A 5,975-nucleotide genomic window follows, 5' to 3' on the forward strand; every position below is an offset into this window, starting at 1 on the left:
GATCAATGTGAGTCGGCTGACATCTTGGATTCTATCAGTTGAGATAATAAGTCACTTTATTGATACAAGTCAAGGTGGAGCATTAGCTCAAGCTAAGCCAAAAGGTATTGCACTCCCAAGGAAGGAAAATGGAAGGCAAAGTAGCCTCGGTAAAAAGGCAGTTTGATGTACCTATGGTAGTTGTAGAAAGCCAAGTCACATCGTTGTTCGGTTTTAGATATGTTATGATGAAGACCAGCATGCCAATGGGAAATGGGCTCACATTGTATCTTTAGAATGATTGATTGATCTTCTTTCATGATGTTAACTATTGGATCGTGCAATAATCATTTTGAGATCTGTGCGGATAGATGGATAAGGGAGATTAGAGTGCTTCTATGGATGTGCAAAGCTACACGTGGTGAAAGAAGGTGGGTCATTCTTTCACGTGAAAGATACAACTCAAATCCATAGAGAGCGCCCTGTAGTTTTTTTTCTCCTCCAATAACTCAGATTGGCACGAGACATGGTCTATTGCTATTTGACATTGTTTAGACACAATTTAACAAGCCTGTGAGCTCTCGTGGTGGGCTAATTGTTTTCAGAAAATAAAGATGAAATAAGGGTGTTTGTGGAAGGAAATTTTTTCCAAAAGGCTCTACCAACTTTTGAATATTTCCCTCCAGTTAACTGGATGTTAAATGCCTTGTTGTCATTATAAAAAGAAAAAATAAAAACATGGAAAAATGGTGAATCCTCAAAATTCACATGATAATTCTCATACAGTTTCGTATGACAATGAAAATTCTGGTTATATAAACTATTTAGACGACCATTGGGTGAAAATATGGGGAAAGAAAAAGCTTGAATTAACATATAATAGTTTCTCAGAAGCCATCCAAGTCAGTCTCCTCATCTGAAGATGAAGCAGAGAAGTTTGCTGATTAGGTTAATCATCTCCAACTATTCAGTAGAATAGGCAAACTGACTATGAAAGTCTTCTCCACTTCAAATCATATCTTTAGCATGTTATTAAACTTTTGACTGGAAACAATTTAATGGAACTCTGAGCCAGTACTTATCATTAGCTCAATTGCCAACCATCTAACCGAAAAATAGACCTCCCGAAGAAAATCAATCAGGGTCCATTGATATGATGGGTACCACAACACACTTTCTATGGTTTAATTATATATCAACGAATCTTCCTTTCTTCCATGAAGTGACTAGTGGAAGCATTATGGTTACAGCTAACGCTGGCTAGTAAACTAAGAGCACGAGCAACCTCTTTTTTCTGTATGAAGCCTACCAACCACCTGGTTCTATCCAATTCAAATAAAAAATATGGATAAAAGTATGAAGATCTCTTCAAGTTGTTGCTGACCTAGTCGTAACCAAGTGACTTAAGGCTTTGGATTAGCATAATCATTCATGCATCATCCGTGGTATGCAAGCGTGGGGTGGAAAAAGCAAAGCCGTCGCGACTTTACTCTTAAGTCATCATATGATGATGTGTTACACATTAAAAATCTTCTTTTTCTAATTAAGTGAGCCACTTAGTTGGATACAACGATGCCCAACTTGTTACTACCTCTGCGTTAAGCCTTGTTTCTAGGAACCAGAACTTGCCCTTGGTGCATTCGAGTCATGGTAATTGGCCATCTTGGAACATGTCATTGCCCTATCTTGGCTTACAACTTCATTCTCCATCAAGCATGAAATCAATTTTAAATAACGGCGTACATGCTGAAACACAGAATAAAACCAACACTGTTGCATCTCTCGCAATATTGTTTAATGGATGTTATCAAATGGTAGGCTGAGGAATGTGATAGGATTTGTTGCGGCCAATCCCCTCATCGCCTGGTCGCCGGGAACGAGCGCCTGCAAAAAAGGAAGTCCGTACTGACCGGAGGCGGCTCCGGCGGGGACCCTCCGACGGTCAAGTCAGAGAGGTGACTGGGCAACAGTGAAATGCAGACAGAGAGCTCTGAGAGGGAGAGAGAGAGAGAGGAGCGAGCCTGCGTATGTGGGAGAGACGGGCGGATCGATCCTTTGCACTGTTGCCTTCCCCGGTATATATAGTGGAGCTAGGTATGGCGCCGTCATTAATGGCGCGGACAAGTGAGGAACTGTCAACTCACTGTGGGCTGCCAGAGCCGCCGTGAAAACGTCATGTCGCCGTGTAGCCGTCTAATCACCAGGGTTGACCCGGCTCTCGGCGGGACAATACCCCTAGGTAACTGTGCCGCATGTCCGTGTCAGAGCTGACGACGTCTGGCGGCTGTACGGTGGTTGGAGGAGTCGGCCGACCCTAGGTCGGCGGCCAGCAGAGTGGCGTCGGGTTCCTCCGTCGATCGGCGAGTTTCATGTGAGTCGGCCATCGGAGTCGTCCGTCGGAGTCGGCCAGTCGGTCGGTCGGCCGTCGGAGTCGGCCAGTCGGTCGGTCGGCCGTCGGGGTCGGCCAGTCGGGGTCGGCCAGTCGGAGTCGTCCGTCGGGGTCGGCCAGTCGGAGTCGTCCGTCGGGGTCGGCCAGTCGGTCGGTCGGCCGTCGGAGTCGTCCGTCGGGGTCGGCCAGTCGGTCGGTCGGCCCGTCGGGGTCGGCCAGTCGATCGGTCGTCCGTCGGGGTCGGCCAGTCGGAGTCGTCCGTCGGGGTCGGCCAGTCGGTCGGTCGGCCCGTCGGGGTCGGCCAGTCGGTCGGTCGTCCGTCGGGGTCGGCCAGTCGGAGTCGTCCGTCGGGGTCGGCCAGTCGGTCGGTCGGCCGTCGGAGTCGGCCAGTCGGTCGGTCGGCCAGTCGGCCCCTTCGACCGTAAGTCGGTCGGTGGGTATTCCCCAACAGGATTCAAATTTAAGACCTCTTTTACCCATTGTAATTAGGGCCAAGCTCTCGTTGCTTTTTTAAGATATTTTCAGACTTCCGATTGGAAGCAGCAGTTAGATATATATTTGAATGAGACCAAATTATATTTTGCACTAAGGACTGTTTGATTCGTAGGAGGAGGGAAATATGGTCAATGAAAAAATACAGAAATACCGCATATTTGGTTAGAGTTTTTAAAAAAAGAGCTGGAAAAGTAGCTTTCATGTGATAATAAAATTTTTATATTTATGAAAAAAACATCATGTGATCAGAATAATTCCCTCCAACTGGGAATTGTGATAGTTTTTGTTTTTTTCAAAAACACATTTAAGCTTTTAAATAGAATATGATCAGATTTTTTTTTTTATTAAGGGTATAACATGTATTTTATTCAACTTTTCTAATACAATATATGGTCAACCAAATATAAGCAGCTTTAGAATACTATATTTTTTTATGATCAATCAAATATATAAAAATTATTATTTTTCAGATATTATATATCCATATATCAGTTATTTTTAAAAAAATATTTAAGTGAATTCTATTCTTTCCGCAAAGCAATCGAATTCTAAGATGGTTGAGATGAATGGCATTCAGGTATCAGTGCACCACAACGTACCTCCCATATTTGGATGCGGGAAATGGAGCAAAGACATGCATGGGACCTACCGTGGTCCCTCCTTTCTGGGCAGTTTAGGATGAGCTTCCCTCCTTTCTGGGTCATGTTCAATCGATCTCACCCAAGCTTGCACTCAGAGCTAAAAATCCGAGTCCCGGGCAACGAGCGTTGGCAGTTTGTTGGTGTGAACACACCATCGGAAGCGGGCGGGCGGGCGGGCGGGCGGGCTGAGGGGGACCCCCACGATCGAGAGAAAACCGGCATGTGTACAATGAACATTTGTTGCCTACTTTTGTGGTAATAAAATGTGGGAAGACCATAAAAAAAGACAAAGGCACGGCCGAGTGGCAGGCGGCCTCCCTAACGGAACGCCAAAGGCACGAAGAGAGAGAGAGAGAGAGAGAGGCGTCAGACACTTGATCTTAGCCAAAAGGCCGAGAAAGGTAGAGAGAGAGAGAGAGAGAGGTCTGTAGTTTACCTCAAAAAAGAGAGAGAGAGGGGTCTGGAGTCTGGTGTTTGTTCGTTTGTTGTTTTGTTTGACGTTACGGCTACCTAGTTATGGGGATGGTCCACGGGAGAAGATTTGGTAGTGTGAGTGGCGTGGGGGTCGTCATCGAGTGGCCGGCTATAATGGATGAGGGTCGCAAGAGGCCACAATGGATCGATGAGGATCTCGTATCACGTTATGCAGTTTCTTTGGACTAAAAAACATGGATATGGTTGGAAGCCATATTGTCAAGCAGAAAGTGAGCCTTACTTAAATTCCAGCAGCCCTTGAAGCAAAAGTAAGGCAATTAAAGAAATACAAAGATAAGGACTGCGACGGCCCCATAGCTATATATGTAAGTGATACAATATCCTTGTGGTGCTTGTATAATTCTAAAACAATCATCAACGACAATCAGTTGGTGTTTCAATTGATGACCACAAATATCGACAGAGTTATTAATGGTGGTAGAAGTTTGATGATAATGAATGGATAACAGAAGGTTGTGACTATTACATTAAGCATGGAGCAAACAATTTAAAGAGCGTCAAGTCACAATGAAGCATAAACCATGCATCGAATCATCATGCTGTGGTGCAACCTATTATATATGGTAGCTAGCATAAAGTCAGATAATCATCAGCATCAAATCCACATGGTTATGCTTCAAAATATTCGAATGGCACTGTTCTCCTTCTCCTCCTTTTTTGAGAATTAAGACTAACAAATATGCAACCATGGAAAGAAAGAAAAAATAAATATTACACATACTCTCACTCACTCGCTCACTGCATATCAGTCAACATCCTCAACAAGATCTTCCTTTCTCTTATATCAATGCACACACATACACATGTAGGAGTTGGTATGGTACTCCCAAGTCTTGAAAGATCACAAGAAGAGTCAAAGGATTGGCTCTGAAAGATTAGGATAGGTGTGGTTCTAAGAGCTAGGACAAGAGTGGTCCCAAGATGGAGGCATGTAACTCTCCACGGGCTTAAGGTACAGGTGTTGAGGATCTTGAAGGGCTTGATTGGTGCTCCAAAGATTTGGAGATATTATAAAGTGAAGCAAGGAATCAGAGCCAAGAATGAAGACTGTAAGAAAAAAATAGTTTCTGGATCTTAATCGACTCAGACTGAGACTAAGTCTACTAAATCTCAAAAAAAGTGATCAAACAGAAAGACAGATTTCGGAAACATATGGCTGGCACGTAGGTGATTGACTCAGTTCTAGTTTGAGTTGACGCAGTCACCGTAACTGAGTCAGTTCAATATGAGATTGAGTCAGCTCAGTTTTGCGGGCAGAACTATATGAATTTTCTATTTGGGATTAGGGTGGGTTTGATCCTAGGGATCTGAAAGCCTGACTTGATAGATCTTAAGAGGACTAACTAAGGATTTAGACTGAGATTAGATTTAAAGGATGAGAGCATGCAAGATTTGGGCTTGGGTGAGTGCTTTCATATATGGGTTAGCCGAGGAAGTTTTGGGCTAGGATTTTGGTCCATATATATGAGTATATATGTGTACATTGTAATCCTAAATTGATAGTGGAATCAAAGGTGCTCTTTCTTCCTTATCTCTCTATCTCTCTCCTTGGTTTTGCACGTTGCCTAAGGCATCATGCGCGCCAACTTCCCTAGAAGGAGGGCGCACGGTATCTAGAATGATTCCTCAAATCTAAAACTTGATGGTTGCTGTCTCTAAAAAGTCTGAATCGTCATGGACTCTTGGAAAGAGGGATCCATCGCTGGTCTCCTCAGGTCCACGTGGGAGAAAGACGGTCCTTCAATATGGTATCAGAGTGGTATCGAATTTCAACATGGTATCAGAGCGAGGTTGCAGACTCGAAACTTAACAGACCCCCTGAGTGTTGTTGGGAGGGGGGAGATTATTGACCATATACCAGCGCACACCCGGTGGGATCTAGGGAGGGGTTGCTAGCCAGAGGATGGCTGATAATAGTCAAAAGGTGGCTGATAATGTAGCAACAAGTCTTGTGGGTTGGTAGGATTAAATGAGAT

Source organism: Elaeis guineensis, chromosome 3 (assembly GCF_000442705.2).
Source record: "Elaeis guineensis isolate ETL-2024a chromosome 3, EG11, whole genome shotgun sequence".
In the NCBI taxonomy this organism is placed as follows: domain Eukaryota; kingdom Viridiplantae; phylum Streptophyta; class Magnoliopsida; order Arecales; family Arecaceae; genus Elaeis; species Elaeis guineensis.